Source organism: Megascapheus bottae, chromosome 30, assembly GCF_031878675.1.
Source record: "Megascapheus bottae isolate mThoBot1 chromosome 30, mThoBot2.hap1, whole genome shotgun sequence".
Taxonomy (NCBI): Eukaryota; Metazoa; Chordata; class Mammalia; order Rodentia; family Geomyidae; genus Megascapheus; species Megascapheus bottae.
Window position 1 is genome coordinate 3,523,739 of NC_143538.1, and position 15,067 is coordinate 3,538,805.

The 15,067-nt window shown below is 47.8% G+C and overlaps 1 protein-coding gene across 3 annotated transcripts in view; it reads right to left on the bottom strand.

Moving 5' to 3' along the window:
- Positions 1-15,067, bottom strand: part of Thsd4 (thrombospondin type 1 domain containing 4) — a 162,015-nt gene that overhangs the window by 29,507 nt on the left and 117,441 nt on the right. The gene's annotated exons all lie outside the window — the stretch shown is intronic.

Below are 15,067 nucleotides of genomic sequence, written 5' to 3' on the forward strand. Positions count from 1 at the left end.
GTAAGCCATACACCTGGCTATTCTTCATTTTACATACAAGAAAACTCACAGGGAGGTGAGGAAAAATAATCCAGGATTAGCATGGTATGGAACACAAATGTAGTCCGGGCCTCTCACCCTCATAACCTGAACTCTGCATGCCAACATTCAGTCCAGCTACAGAACCTGCCAGGCACCCTCTGTCTTGACTTTCTAAGCCATTTCCGTGGATTTTGCTGGTTCATTGGTGACAAAAATCCCTCAGATTTTCTTGCCTGAGCTGGCTTTGAACTGGGATTCTAAGATCTCAGCCTCCTGAGTAGCGAAGATGACAGGTGTGGACCACGGGTGCCTGGAGAATTAACCAGTAAGCAACGAGGACAACCAGATCTGGCAGGGAGTCACAACTGCACCAAGCTCTACAGTGAAGATCTTATGCTTTGTTTAGTAATAAGCTAATAGCACATGTTCAAAATATTTAAACTCTAACATCACCATCTGCCCAGTCACAGTGAAATCTCTTGTGCCTGCATTTCCTTCCAGAATGAACTTGCTATGGCGCCAACTGGTCTTCCATTTCATTTACAGAATATGTTGTTTGAAGAAGAATGGAGAAATGAGAGCCGGCCCTCTCGGTCCTCCCCCCCTCCCCACGGAATGTCATGGTTTAGGCATTTTGGTTCTGCATTGCAAATGGGGCATTTTAATAAGAAAAATGACATTCTATGAACTGAAGTGGAGATGAACCGAGGGGTGGGTTAGAGTGGACACAGAATATACTTCAGTTGGCATTGGTTGAATATGCCTGGGATGATTCTATCACTCATTTATCTTAATCCTTGTAACCCCAGCTACCTAGGAGCTGAGATCTGAGGGTCACAGATCAGAGCTGACTTGGGCAGAAAATTCCATGAAACTTTTCAATTAACCAGTAAAAAAGCCAGATGTGGAGATGTAGCTCAAGCTGTAGAGAGAGTGAAAAATCCAGGTGAGGATGTGAGGCCCTGAGTTCAAGCCTTTGTGTTGGTACCAAAATAAACCAGCTAACTAAAGAAATCCTCAGCCAGAGTCATGTGAGATGTGTCATCACACACACACACGCACACACACACACACACACACACACACACACACACACACACACACACACACACATTTAAGGTACCACCCCAGGACCCCTGCTCCAACAGGCCAGGAGGTGAGATTTTTTTTTTTTGTATTATCTTTAGCATCACACACTGACTTAAAAAAAATGCTTCTAGTTGGGTATCAGTGGCTTACACCTGTAATCCTAGCTACTAAGGAGGCTGAGATCTGAGGATCGAGGTTTGAAGCCAGTACAGGCAGAAAAAGGTTTTGAGATTCTAGTTTGCAAAAAAACTACTCAGAAAAAGCTGGAAATGTCATTGTGGCTCAAATGGTAGAGAGTTAGCTTTGAGCACAAACAGGCTCAAGGACAGCACCCAGGCCCTGAGTTCCAGCCCCAGCACTGACCAAAGAAAATAAATAGAAAGTCCTGCTTCTGGAAATAATTAGTACTTGCTACCACGCAATCTTTACATAGTAAGTTTTCTGATTTGCTTGTTAATTAACCAGGTGAAACCTGGTCATGTTCTCTAACCAACTAGTGTGAGAAAGAGAAGAGAAAAAAAATCCCAATTTTTGGCCGGGAGTTTGGCCTAGTGGTTAAAGTGCTTGCCTAGCATGTATGAAGACCCGGGTTCGATTCCTCAGTACCACATACATAGAAAAAAGCTGGAAGTGGTGCTGAGGCTCAAGTGGTAGAGCTCTAGCCTTGAAAAAGTCCAAGGACAGTGCTCAGGCCCTGAGCTCAAGCCCAGGACTGGGGAAAAAAAAAATCCCAATTTTTTTGCCCTGCTAGCAGAGAATAGCTGTAAATTGATTCCTGTTTTTTTTTTTTTTTCCTTTCAGAGTGAACCAGTGTGCTATCTTCAAAACCATCATCTCACATGATTACTTTTCCGGGGTAGCTTTTAATTTTCTAGAGTGCCTCGAGTAAAGTGTGTGTGTGTGTGTGTGTGTGTGTGTGTGTGTGTGTGGTCCCATCCAATCAGTCTCCCGCTTGGCAGCAAATGTTGATGGTTTTCATGAAAGGCTTCTTTTGTCCCTTTTCAAAAACATTTGTCTGAGAAGCTTTTCATTGGAAACCTGAAGGTCAAGGTAAGTGCCATAGAGACCCAAAGGGTCTCTTGGCTTTTCTCCCAGGTTCAAATTATCTCCTGGACAAATGAACTTCCATATTCCCTGCTGTCAATTACTGCAAGTGACAGCTCCCAGGGCTTCAAGCCTGGCCCTTCATTAGTGTACCCAACACAAATGTGACCAAAGCCTATCTGTGGAAGAGTCATCCAGTGTTGTGAGCACTGGGCCATCTTAATGGGCCGGGGCTTTTGTATGCAGACAATGGGAAGGAGCAGCAGCTGAGCTCAGAGCCATTAGGGCAGTTCATCTGTACTGCTGCCAAGAGGCTCTTGATAAGGAAAGAGAGGTAAACACGGGCGCCGTGCCATTGCCCGATGGCCAGGTGTCTGCAGAACACTTCTGTTGAGCCTCCTCCAGGAACTCCACCCTGGCATGGTGGTGCACCCCATTTTCCAAGACCCTTTCCCCTCAACCTCTGAGGCCAGTGCAGCCCTCTCCCCTGGACCTCTGCTCCTCCTGCCCTTCAGGTCATTTTGCCTCCAATCCAGACCCTGGGCCAGCCAAGACAAGATCCCTCAAACAAAGAGCGGGTGCATGGGGGGGAAGTGGAGTGGAGCTCTGGAGGGGGGCGCAGGAAATGTGGGGCGGCGGGGGGCTCTGTTAAAATGACTGCCTTACACAAAGTCTACCATTTAGGGGATTGGTGGCACGCACAGGTTCACAGGGGACCCAAAAGCATTCTGGCTTTCACCCCCCTCATTCCTTGAATGAGCCCCTGCCCTTCTGGAGAAAGTTCCACACCGAAGTGGTTGGTGTGTTCTTCTGATGGGTAGAAATAAACTTGGCCCTCACTGAGCCCTTAGATGGGAGCAATTAACTGCACCACCATCGCTGACAACACTTGCTGGGAAAACAAAAGCTACATATTGAAAGCATGACAGACAAAAATGTGCAACTCATTTTGGTTCAATTGTCCACACATAAACTGTGGACAGGGATATTTGCCCAGCCGACATTTTGAGTGACTTGAAAACACACACAGACATTTAAACCCCAGCCCAGAGCCCAGTCTGCCCTGTCCTCGCAAAGCCTGATGGGAAGTCACCAGGGCTTCCATAGGGCCAGGGCAGCAGCTTCCAGCCAGATAGTTTTCTGATTTCTATACTCAGCATCACATGACCCTAGAAAAACCTGGAGAGAGATGAGCAAGGTGGCAGAGAAAGACAGATACTTCTGGCCACAGACAGAGAGGATAGGGGCCGGATTCAACATTTCCAGTTTTTAAAAATTGTCCCAAAGAACAGACTTTAGGATTTCTTGATCCACTGCAGTAGTGGCAGAAGAAAGTGGGTTATTACAAGTCTCCACATCAACACTGACAAAATTGCTCTTTACTCGCAGGTAAGGGGGTCCGGGGGTATAGATGGACTTTCTGCATCCCCACACCATAGCCTGCCTGCCTCCCGCCCAGCCCATCTCTGCCTCTGCTTCCTTCTCCAAGGCCTCTGGCCAACTGGTCTACTTTCCTATGCTAAAATCTCCTCCCAAGGCCTCCCCAGCCCACCTCTACCACCTAGGAAAAGAGCATGAGTCTTTTTTTTCTCCCTCAAAGGGTTCAATTTACTACCAAGGAAAACCAAGAGAAAAACCCAGGCCTCTGCAAGGCCTTCCTTTCCCACTTCTTTATTCACCCCCTCCTCGTCTGTTCAAGCCATCCTCCTTGTAAGGCTTTCTCAACCCTGTATATACTATGGCATTTTTGAGGGGACCATTTTTCTCCTAGTCATGGCGTTTGAACTCAGGGCCTCATGCTTCTAGCTAGGTACTCTACTATGTGGGCCAATACAAACAGCCCTGCTTGTATCTTTATTTTTTTCTGACACAGTCTTGCACTTATATCCAGGAGAGCCCTCCTAATTACGATTCTAACGGAGCTATGACAACAGGAATGTGTTATTGTGCCCCTCTTTTACTGGTTGAGCAGGGTCGTGGAAACTCTACCCAGGGCGCCTGAGAAACGTGTGCAGGGATTTCTCCAATGTATGATTGATAGGTTCTGGTATCTTGTGGGCAGAGGCTCCTGGGTGACCCTGAATGCCCTTGCAAATATCTGCAGCACAGACTGACTTTCCAGAGTGCCAGGTGTCATGGGAAGGGGCTGCATGTACCATGGGGCATCTCTAGAGGGCACCCAGGCCAGGAGATGTCTTGTGGGGCCAAGGCCATCAGTTTTGTGAGGCACAGTGGTAGCTACAGGGATGTGTATGTGAGATGCCCATACATTATCAGAGCGGAGACCCCTCCCCAGTCTTGGGGATCCCCAGCAGTCATGTGAGGCACACATACACCTCTTCCATAACAGAAAGAGACAGTGAGACAGAGAGACAGATGGACAGAGAGACAGAGAGAGAGACAGGGAGAGAGTTCTCAAGGGAAGCATGGCAGGAAATAAGATCCTTAAAATTGGGGGTAAAATATAAACAAATGTTTTGGCTGGTTGCAAAGCATAGCGCATTTTCAGAATGTGCTGAGACATGCTCGGGTGGCTCAAATTAGAGATCAAAGGCGGTGTCGTGAGACAGCTGGGAGCTCTATGCCAATCTGCCAGGCCCCCTGTTCCTCTGCACTTAGCTGCTCTGAGTCCACGCCCCCCACCACGCCAAGCTCGCATCTGCTTCCTAACATGGGCTCTTGAGGCTCAAGCACTGATTAAAGGAGAGATTTTCTTTGCGTTCTTTCCAGTCTATTTTCTCTCGTACTGGGGGGAGCGTCACGGTGTAGTTAGATAGCAAGACCAAGATAGTGAGCCAGCTCCCAAACACACATTTGAGGCCTGGAAACATGGAAAATCTCAAGCAATTGCAATTTGGGGCAGGAAGAGGAAAGCTGGCCAAGGAGGCCCCCCTTGGAGCACGCAGAGGGGTCTGGCCCATATGGGCCTGTGGGGGCAAAAGAACCCCTGGGGTCCCAGAACCAAGCAATCACTGCTTGGGTTCTGCTCAGCTTGTGGGCACAGTGCCAGAGGAAGGAAGCTCACTGAGCTAAGCCTGCAGCCCAGGCCTGGCCACTCACCCCTGGAGCTGGGCTGACGTCACCGGCTCAGGCCTGACTCAGAGACCTGGGTCTGTGGCTCACCCCGGTCACCCTAGCTACTCGGGAGGCTGAGATCTGAGGATCTCAGTTCAAAGCCAGCCCAGGCAGGAAAGTTGTCTCTCTCTCTCTCTCTTGAGATGGTGAAGAAGCTCAAGTGGTAGAATACCATCCGTGAGCAAAAGAAAGCAATGTGGGAGTGTAAGGGGCCTGAGTGTAAGGGCATGTCTATGTATGCACATGTGTACGTGTGTACACACACACACACACACACGCATATACATACCTGTAAACAGTGCAGCTTTGCTGTGGGGTACAAGCGGTGCTTATAGTGAAGCTAGGTGTGGGTACAGTGTGGGGGCAGGTGCCCACAGGTGTGGAATGTGGGGTGCAGTGGGAGTGGCAGTGGAATCACAAGTCATCAACAGGGCCAGAAAAAATGGGGGTTCAGGTATCGTCCTGTGATGTTACTGCTTTTGGAGCTGAGCCTCTCCTAGAAGATGCTACAGGCATGAGAGGAGGGAGAATTAAGGCTGGGGGGGGGGCGGTGGCTGGCAGGTGCCTGGAGAGGCTGCTTTTGCTGGGAGCTGGGCTAGGGGAGCACGGAGAGCTAGTGCAGGGGGAGCACCGAGAAGCCAGGGTTGAGGGAGCCACTGCTCCGTGGCCAGTTCAGCACACTCGAGTTCAAGCCTCTGGAACTGCCATTCCCCCACCACACTGCTTATTCATGGCTGGCCTGGCTGGTGACAGATGGGCACAGAGCATTTCAGGAGTGTGGGCCAGGAAGGCCGAAAGCAGACACATCACGACGCTCGTGACAGCTGTTTTGGTTTAGACTCCCGTGCCAGATCGTACGCATGCTCTGTTTATCTTCGCAGTTCACACATCTAGAAGTTTCCAGCTCACTGCCGGCGCTCACCACCACTGCCCACGGTTCTATCACCACCAGCCCGACTCTCATTTCTCAGCCAGGGCCTTGGCAGGTCAGTCAGCCACTGAGGGGCCCAGCTGGGGCTCTCCCCTACCATAGCAGCTGTTTCTCATGCGGGTAAACTGGGATCCCCCACCCCACTCCACATTTATGGGTAGTCAGTGACTCCTGAGTGGTGACCTTTGTGAAGGTCAAGTCTCAGTTTTCAAAGTGAACAGATCCTGGAGGCCCAGAGGGGCAGTGGCCCTGGGGAGCTCATGACAAAGGGAGGGAGGGCCTCAGCCCGCTCCCTCCCCTGGACCTTCCCAAATGGATTACCTTCTAGCAAGAGATACGTGTGCATCAGAATACCTGGACACGTACCCTGGCCCCCAAAGCTCTACTAGTTGAGCTACAGTGCCATTTCTGGCTTTTTGCTAGTTAATTGGTGATAAAAGTCTTGCAGACTTTCCTGCCCAACGCAGGCACCTGTCTGGCTCTCTTGTTGTCTCTCTGTCACAGGAATCCCTGATTAGGCTTTTAACACTTTGATAAAGATAAACAAGCAAACAAACAAACAAAACTTTGGGTCTTTAAAAGGCTATGCACGGGCCGGGAGTTTGGCCTAGTGGTAGAGTGCTTGCCTAGCATGCACGAAGACCGGGGTTCGATTCCTCGGTACCACATACATAGGAAAAAAAAAAAAAAAAGCGCCAGAAGTGGTAGAGCTGTAGCCTTGAGAAAGTCCAAAGACAGTGTTCAGGCCCTGAGCTCAAGGCCAGGACTGGCAAAAAGAAAAAAAAAAAAGGGCTATGCACAGGGCACATGGCTGAGGAAAGTTAACAGTGGGTGATTCTCTCTTCTCCCTTCTAACCATTCCTAATATTCCTCTTTTAGAGCAAAGGGTTCAGCACGGTTAAAAGGTCGAGATCCTACAGCTAGCAATCATAGCAGAAGAATTGCTTTGCTAGATCTTAGTTTATCTCATCTGCAAAATGTCTTCAGCCACAACTAAATCATAGGTAACTTTCCACTGGAGAATCAGGGAGGGCTTCTTGAAGGGGGCGTACCACGATGTAGAAACAGGCCAAGCTGAATTAAATGCAGTGTAAAGAGAGTATTAGCGCTGGATGAAGCTTGGCTATCAGAGCATCATGTGGTCTGGCTGCTTTCCCTCTGCCTCTTACCAGGCAAATGCTCAGCCGGCTCCATTCCTCACGCACACGTCCCAGTTCATTGTACTGCCTCCCCTTCCACTTTTCTTCACCTCCCCTTCCACTTTTCCGCCTTTCCAAGACAGGAGTCCCAACGTTCTCGAGTTTCCTCTGGTTTCACCACTGAGTTGAACAATTTCCCCTGACGTGCACTTTATCAGAACTTTCCAGAAAGGCTGCTATTCTGGGCTCCCCATCCGTCCTTAAGTGCTTAGCACATTATTAAAGTCAACAGAAGAATCGCAGTAAAACAGAGAGAGATGGCTTTAAAACAAAAGGGGGGAAGACAGAGAAAAAGGCAAATGGAGAACATGTTAGTAGAAAAAAAAAACGTGAATCTCACCCCTAAATAACACATGAGGAGGCCATCTGCTGATCTGGATGAGGGCGGGAGTCACTGCTTTCCGGATTTGTGGATTGTGGGAGGGTTTTTGTTGTTATTATTTATTTATTTATTTACTGTAAGTAATTTTCTGAGTAATGTATAAGACTCAATTAGTCACCAGTTCACAGGCCCTTAGGAAGAAGAAGGAGGAGGAGGAGGAGGAGGAGGAGGAGGAGGAGGAGGAGGAGGAGAAGGAGGAGGAGGAGGAGGAGGAGGAAGAGGAGGAGGAGGAGGAGGAGGAGGAGGAGAAGAAGAAGAAGAAGAAGAAGAAGAAGAAGAAGAAGAAGAAGAAAAAGAAAAGAAGAGAAGAAGCCTTCTAGCAGAAAAGTTTTAATCAAGCTTGACAGAAACTATATAACATCTTTAATAGATAATTGCCATTACCCAAAATAGGACTAAACTCATAAATTGCATGATTTCAGCAACGATGAAGCAATAAAACGTTAATAGAAATAGCATTTTGATGAATTCCTTCAGACTCACAAATTCATGGCACATGTGATAAAGTGAGATTTCTACTGTCAATTAGGGAAACTCAAAAATCAAATCCAGCTTTCCTATAAGGGCTTAAGGATAATAATTCCCAGATCTGGGCATGGGGAATTATTTCTAAGCAGCTTCTCTCTAAGTTCAACTCCACCACACCTCTGGGAATCATTTGTGGTATAGTCAGACTCGAAATCATGGTTATGGTCCGGTGAGACTGACTTCAGGTAATGTGCCATGGTCAACAAGAAAGTCTGGGAAATGATGCATCAATCAGTTTACCTGTACTGATTAGCAGAGCCAGACTCCAGTGGCTCATGCTTGGAATCCTAGCTACTTTAGAAGGCAAAGATCCGAGGATCAGAGTTTGAAGCCAGCCCAGACAGAAAAGTCTGAGTCCCTTCTCTCTAACAGACCAGCAAAAAGTCAGCTGTGAAAGTGTGGCTCAAATGGTAGAGTGCCAGCTTTGAGGAAGCAAAGCAAGAGCTGAAGGATTTAGTTCAAGCCTTAGTACAAACAATAAGCAAATAAATAAAATAACCAATGGCTTCTTATTTTTGTATATCAGCACTGCCAGGCCAACTCTCCACTAGATGAGGAAGCACAGGCCATTTCCCCCCCCCCCAAATTTATTTGAACACTCACCACATGACATCCTCACTAATACAGAATTAATCACGGAAACTGACACATACAATAATGCTGCGTTATTCCCATAGAACATCTCCTGTTTCTTCCCCAACTGTTTGATAGTTAACAAAGGAACAAAACAACTAATCCGATCACTACCTTATAATCCACAGATGGTAGTGTTTTTGTGGGTGGCACAGAAGATTGGAGATACTGGATGCTCTTTCCAGGCATGGACGGCAGAGCAGCAGAGTTTGGATCTGGGGCTGGGTTTGCCTGGCCCCACAGTCCAGTTGCTTCCTGCATACCTCACCTCAGAACTTTCAACCTTTGCTTCTCACTGGCTTCTAGGGCAGCCTATGCTTTTCTCAAGAGTGGCCTGTGGCTTTGTGCAGTGGCTCACAGCTGGAGTCCTTTCTACTCAGGAGTTGGGAGGCAAGAGGATCGCAACTTAGAGGCAAACCTGGGCAAAACATCAACAATATCTCCATCTCAAGCAATACGTTGGGTGTGATGGTACACGCCTGCCAGTGGGGAGGCAGCGGGAAGGAGGGCTGGGGGCCAAGGGAGCCTTGATGAAAACATCAAGACCCTATCTGAAAAACAGCTACAGAAAATAGTGAGCTCAAGGGATAGAACTCAGGCATAGCAAGTACAGGACCCTGAGTTCAAATCCCAGCACTATCTGAAACACAAGAGCTGCATATAATTCCAATTGCCAACACCTCTGATAAAGACAGTTGAACAGACAAGAGCAGCACAGAAGTAATACTTAAATTTAAAAAAAACACATTTAAATATCTTCAAACTTAGGTCAGGATTCCTCATCAGATGTTTGAGTTATTTGGAGAAAAACAGGTCTTCCATCCACAGTCTTGCCCGAAATGTCTGGGACCGAGAATGGTTTGGATTTGGGGCTTTTCCCATAGATTTGGGGACTCTCTGCATGTGTGTGTGTGTGTGTGTGTGTGTGTGTGTGTGTGTGTGTGTGTGTGTGTGTGTAAATGAGGAAGCCAGGGGATAGAGCCCAATAGTTGTCATGAGAGTTGTTCACTTAGGACATTATGTTGACGTTAGGGATGTCTCCATCTTTGGATCATTCCACTGAGTTTTGGGGTCCAGGGATGTGCTTCCATCTTTTCCTATTTAATCAAGTGTGGTGGCACCTGTCTGTAATCCCAGTACTCGGGAGGCTGAAGGAAGGTTGTGAATTCGAGCCAGCCTGTGTTGGATTATAGAGCGAGACTCTGCCCCTGCTCTGGAAGCTGGCCCGCTTGCTTCTTTGGTGTGGTGCACTTTGCCAGAAAATCCTCCATGTTGGCATTTGGCTATTAACTCGCTGTCTCTAGAGAATAATTCTGCCTCCACCAGCACCAGGCGGAGAGAGGTTTCATGGTGATTTTCTACAAAAGAACCATTTCCACTGCTTCCTGGCTCTCCATCTTTCTGTGAGCGGCCCCACACTCTGAGTCAGGGTGGAGGCGGCCAGTGAGGACGGCTGTCATTCCGAGGTGTGTGATGATGGTTGGGGCTGTGTGAATTGTCAGCTCCTGCCTGCCGGAGAAGGAACTGCTGAATGGCTCCATTGAGGAAGAAAAGATCAACAGAAACGAAGCAACGGCAGACTCAACTAGAAAACTGTTTTCATAATTCGATTTGGTTTCATGTACCCTTGCTCCCCAAATGTTAGCAATTTAGCTTCCAGAGCTGTTCGTGTGATTAAACAGGCACTAAACCTGGCAGAGGCACGGCTCAGCAAAACTCCTGGGCCAAGAGCCCATTTTATGGACACTGTGTTACCTCCGTGGCTCGAGGCAGTGGTTCCAGATCCCTACGGGCCCAGAGGCAATAACCCCTGCATTTTTTAAGACCAGTTTTACGCCACACCTGCATATCAATTCCCTTATTTGACTTGAGCCTCTTAACCAAAGCCAAATGTTTGGCTACACACTTGATTTCTAGGACTCAACTGATTATTTTAAGACAGCACCTGTAAGACTCAGTGGGTCCCATAAAAGTTCTTTTTTGTCCCCCCCTTAAGTAATGTTAATTGAGTCCTGGGAAAGTTTGAACAAATGTAAATTCCAAGAAGAAGGGACAATAGAAGGAAAGAAAGAAGAAAGAAAAAGGTACAGGCAACAAGAAACTGCAGTGAATATAGAAGTTAAATTTCAGTGACAGTGGAAAACTTCCCAAACTAGTGTCATTTAAGGAAAATAAAACCCAATGATGGTTTAATTTCACGGGTTACCTATTAAGTTTATTCCTGGCTCGCATCTGATTTCATTTAAAAGATAGACAATTGCAATTCAGTGTTCTGGAAATGACCAGAGGAGGGGAATTTGGTGAGCTGAGTTCACTATGTATCCCCAGAGAATCCCCAGTTTCTCCATGATAACCCAGAATAATGACACAGATCCACTCTCTAAGTTACAAATTATTATTTGTAAACTAATTAGAAGTTATTATGGCTTGGCAACCTCCCGGTGATGGGTAGGGAGGGGAACTCTGGTTGTTTAGAGTTCTCTCCCTGGGAGCCTGGGCTACTAAGACACAGTGTGAACCAGCCTGGGAAGGGCTGGAATCCTGGCTCCAGGGAGCTTCCTCCAGTGACCCTGATTCATGATGAGGGGGAGAATCAAGGGTGAGTGGAGATGATGGCCTCTGGTCCACAGCTCTGAGCTCATGAGGAAGCCATCGCTAGAACAGTTATAGGAAAGGACGTTCCTTGCATCTGGACACAGCAGTGCTATGTTCTAGGAATTTCTTATGGATGGAAGGCCCCATTTCTGCTGAAAATCACACATCACAGGCCTCACTTTGTTCCCCCACTTTTGGGGGGGGATGGGAGGGGGGACAAAGCCTTTGGCAGCCCATTCTCCATGTTGTCCTTCTGTCTCTCTTGGGCGCTTGCTCTCTTACTGAGTACTCTCTGGTCTGGCTAGCTCCCCTGGTGCACAGTCCCCTTCTGCATTGTGCAGCCCCAAGTCTGAATTCAGGGTCTAATCCTTGGTCCCCCATGGAGTCATACCTCCCTCCCTCTCTCCTTCCTTCCCTTCTTCCCTTCTCTCTTCTTTCTTCCTTTCTTCGCAATGGTTGTTTTTAAGGAAGTCACGATTCTTCCCTACGGTCCCAGGTCACTCATCCTGTAGAAGTTGTTGAGATGGCAGGCATATGCTACCATACCCAGGTCCTTCCTTTTCTGCCTGGGCTACCATGGCTGCACAACTCAACATGAGGTGGTCAGAGCAACCCATCAAGAGAAGTCTGCTCAGTACCCTGAGCCTAGCAACCAAATCTACAATCGATGTGGCTCTGTCAATTTTTGCGTGGCACCAGCGCTTCTGAACTGAGGGGAGGGCCACACCTGGGTGTTTCCAGATGTGTTTCGGAGTTTAAGACCATCCTTGAATAAGTCTGTCTTAGATTTTTTTTTTTTTAAAAAGCTACCATCAATGTTCACTATCTGTACTTCCTTTGTGGGCCTTTGTCTACCTCTTATTTTATTAATTTACTCATCTACTCACCTATATTTTACTTTTAATCTTTCATCTCTTCAAGTCACTGACTCCAGGGCCCTGTTGCCCTTTTCCCAAAGTGGAGATTCTGTACTTCATGAAACTCTCATTTCCATGTTTGAATACAAGGGAATGTGAACAAGCTGGAGTCCAGTCGCGGGGAGCCAAGGGCTTGCCTTTGCAAAACCCCGACCTCTAAGTGGGTTTGTGTAGAAGGCGGAGAGAATGCCAGCTTCTCTGGGGCTCTTGATTTGGAAGTAGGATGGCGGGGAGGGTGGCAGAGAACGAAGGCAGCCCCAGCCCTGCCAGGACCCTTGTGTGTGACTGCTGCTGGCTGTAAGAACTTGGGGAGTTAGAGGGACCCCACCTTTGGCCTTAGACTGGAATCTGGGGTGGTGGTGGGTCCAGCTACACTTGGGAGGTGACTTTCCTCTCCCTTGTCACTGCTTTAAGAGGAGGAGGAGGGGGGCCCCATGTGTCCTCATACTGGGGCGCCCGTGTTCAAGCATAATGTATTCATCTCCACCCCAAATTTCATTTTCCTTTTGGAACATTGTACGGGGACCGCGACCAACATCAAACCTCTCATTTTGTTCTTGGGCTTGAAGTCATGTCTCCCCAAAACGAAGCATTTCTGGATTTAATTAAGTGTTTTCCGAAGCTCTGGTTCACAGATTGCAAGATTCCAGGCTTTTCTTTCCTGTGAGACGCTGCTTTGTAAGGTAGGAACCACATTTTACCCCCTTTCTCCTCAAAACTCCCCTTCGGGGCTGAGCCCACACCAAAACAAGACCAAACAAAGAAACCTCTAATGCAGGCTTACAACATCAGACCTCCATGGCTAGGACAAAAATGCCTGAACCAAGCAACTTAAGGTGTGTTTTTGGCTAAAAGTTTTGGGAGACTTTAGTTATGGGGAGGCCGGCTCCACTGGGCTGGAGGCGAGGCAGAAAGAAATGGAGGCCATAATGGATGGTATAGGGGAGCAGAGTGTGTCAGCCTGGCACGACGAGGGCATAATGACCCCTCCCCCAACATCACAGTCACCAGCAATGTCCTAGTCACTTCCAAATGCTGTCTTTCCTCTCCTCTGATTGTCCCGTGAGCTGGGCCTAGCCTTGTGTCCTTAAGACAAGACACTACATTTCTTGGGGATGCACATTGTCCTATCACCGTCCTGGGCTCCCCATTTTTTTGTTGTTTGTGGGCCTTGAACTTGAGTTGTGGGTGCTATTCTGAGTTCTTTTGCTCAAAGCTGGCATGCTACTGCTTTGAGCCACATTGCCACTTCTGGTTTGCTGGTGGTTCATTGGCGATAAACGTCTCATGGCCTTTCCTGCCCTGGCTGGCTTTGAACCGTGAGCCACAGATCTCAAGCCTCTTGGGTTGCTAGGATGACAGACACGAGCCACTCACACTGGGCTTGGCCCATGTTTTCTGATCAACATGTTTCTAGGGGGTGCTGTCCCCAAAGCTTTTTTTCCCCCCTTAGTGTACTCTAAAACTCACACCACCATCTTCCAGCCCTGCCTGTGTTTTCTCCTTTGTAGTGTGTTCGGATCCCCCAGCACACCCCCTCCCCCGATTTTGAAGACCACCCTATTTATGAGTGTAGGGGGTGAAACAGGCAGATTCTGGGAGGTCCTGGGAGCTCTCCAGCTGCCTCTTGGAGTCTGTGGCCTTCACATTGCTCTTGCCCTGTCCCAGAAGTCTAAGCGACAGACAAGGAAGGGAAAACAAATTCTCACACCATGCAAAGTGCCTACCCCCAGCTCAGCCGGGCGCCAGCGACAGAAAACAACATGGCTTTGTGGTCTCTGCCCGGGCCACCGCAAGAAGCCATTTAGATGGAGTTTCTTGGAGAAATTTCCTTTGTCTTTTGCTTCTCAGAAGGACCAAGGGAAAGAAAACATAACAACCACAACAGAAATCCCCAAGTGGTGACAGCATATTTGTTCTAGCTAATTTTGAGATAAGGTCATGCTTTTTTTCTTTTTTTGGTCTGGGCCAGCCTAGATTGCAATCCTCTATTTAAGCGGTCTATGTGGCTGAAATGACAGGCACATGACATTGATGCTTAGCTTTTCTTTTCTTTTTCCCTTTTCCTGTTGAGATGTGGTCACAAGAACTTTTTCCTCAGGCTGGCTTTGGACAGCGATCCTCAGGTTGCAGCTTCCTGAGTAGCTAGGATGATAGACTACGCCCACTGCCACTGGCTCACTTCTCTATTCTTATAAGCTCATTTCTGTCTGCTTCTCCAGTCATTCTTCAATTGTTTCCCTGCAATGACCTGAAGCGGAGGGAAACATAAAAGCCTTTTAGGTTTGACTTGAAACATTTCCAGTTGAATGAGATTTTAGCCAAGGCTCTTGACTCAGCAGACTTGTGTTTATTCTGGATTTTTCTTGGTCACACACACACACACACACACACACACACACACACACACACACACACACACACACAGGAGACCTTGTACACGCGTACGGAGGGTGTCCCAACAAGAAAGGGAGACTTGCGATATTTTTCCGGAGAGTCTTCTGCTGTTGCAACCAAAACTTCCGTCTCAGACAAGGCTTGAGGCAACCAGAGGTGACATTTTCAGTAGCTATATTTTTCCACATTTGTTTTTTACGATTCACAAATTTAGAGCCGTTGGAGATGACAGCTTCTTTAGAATTCATTTGGTCTT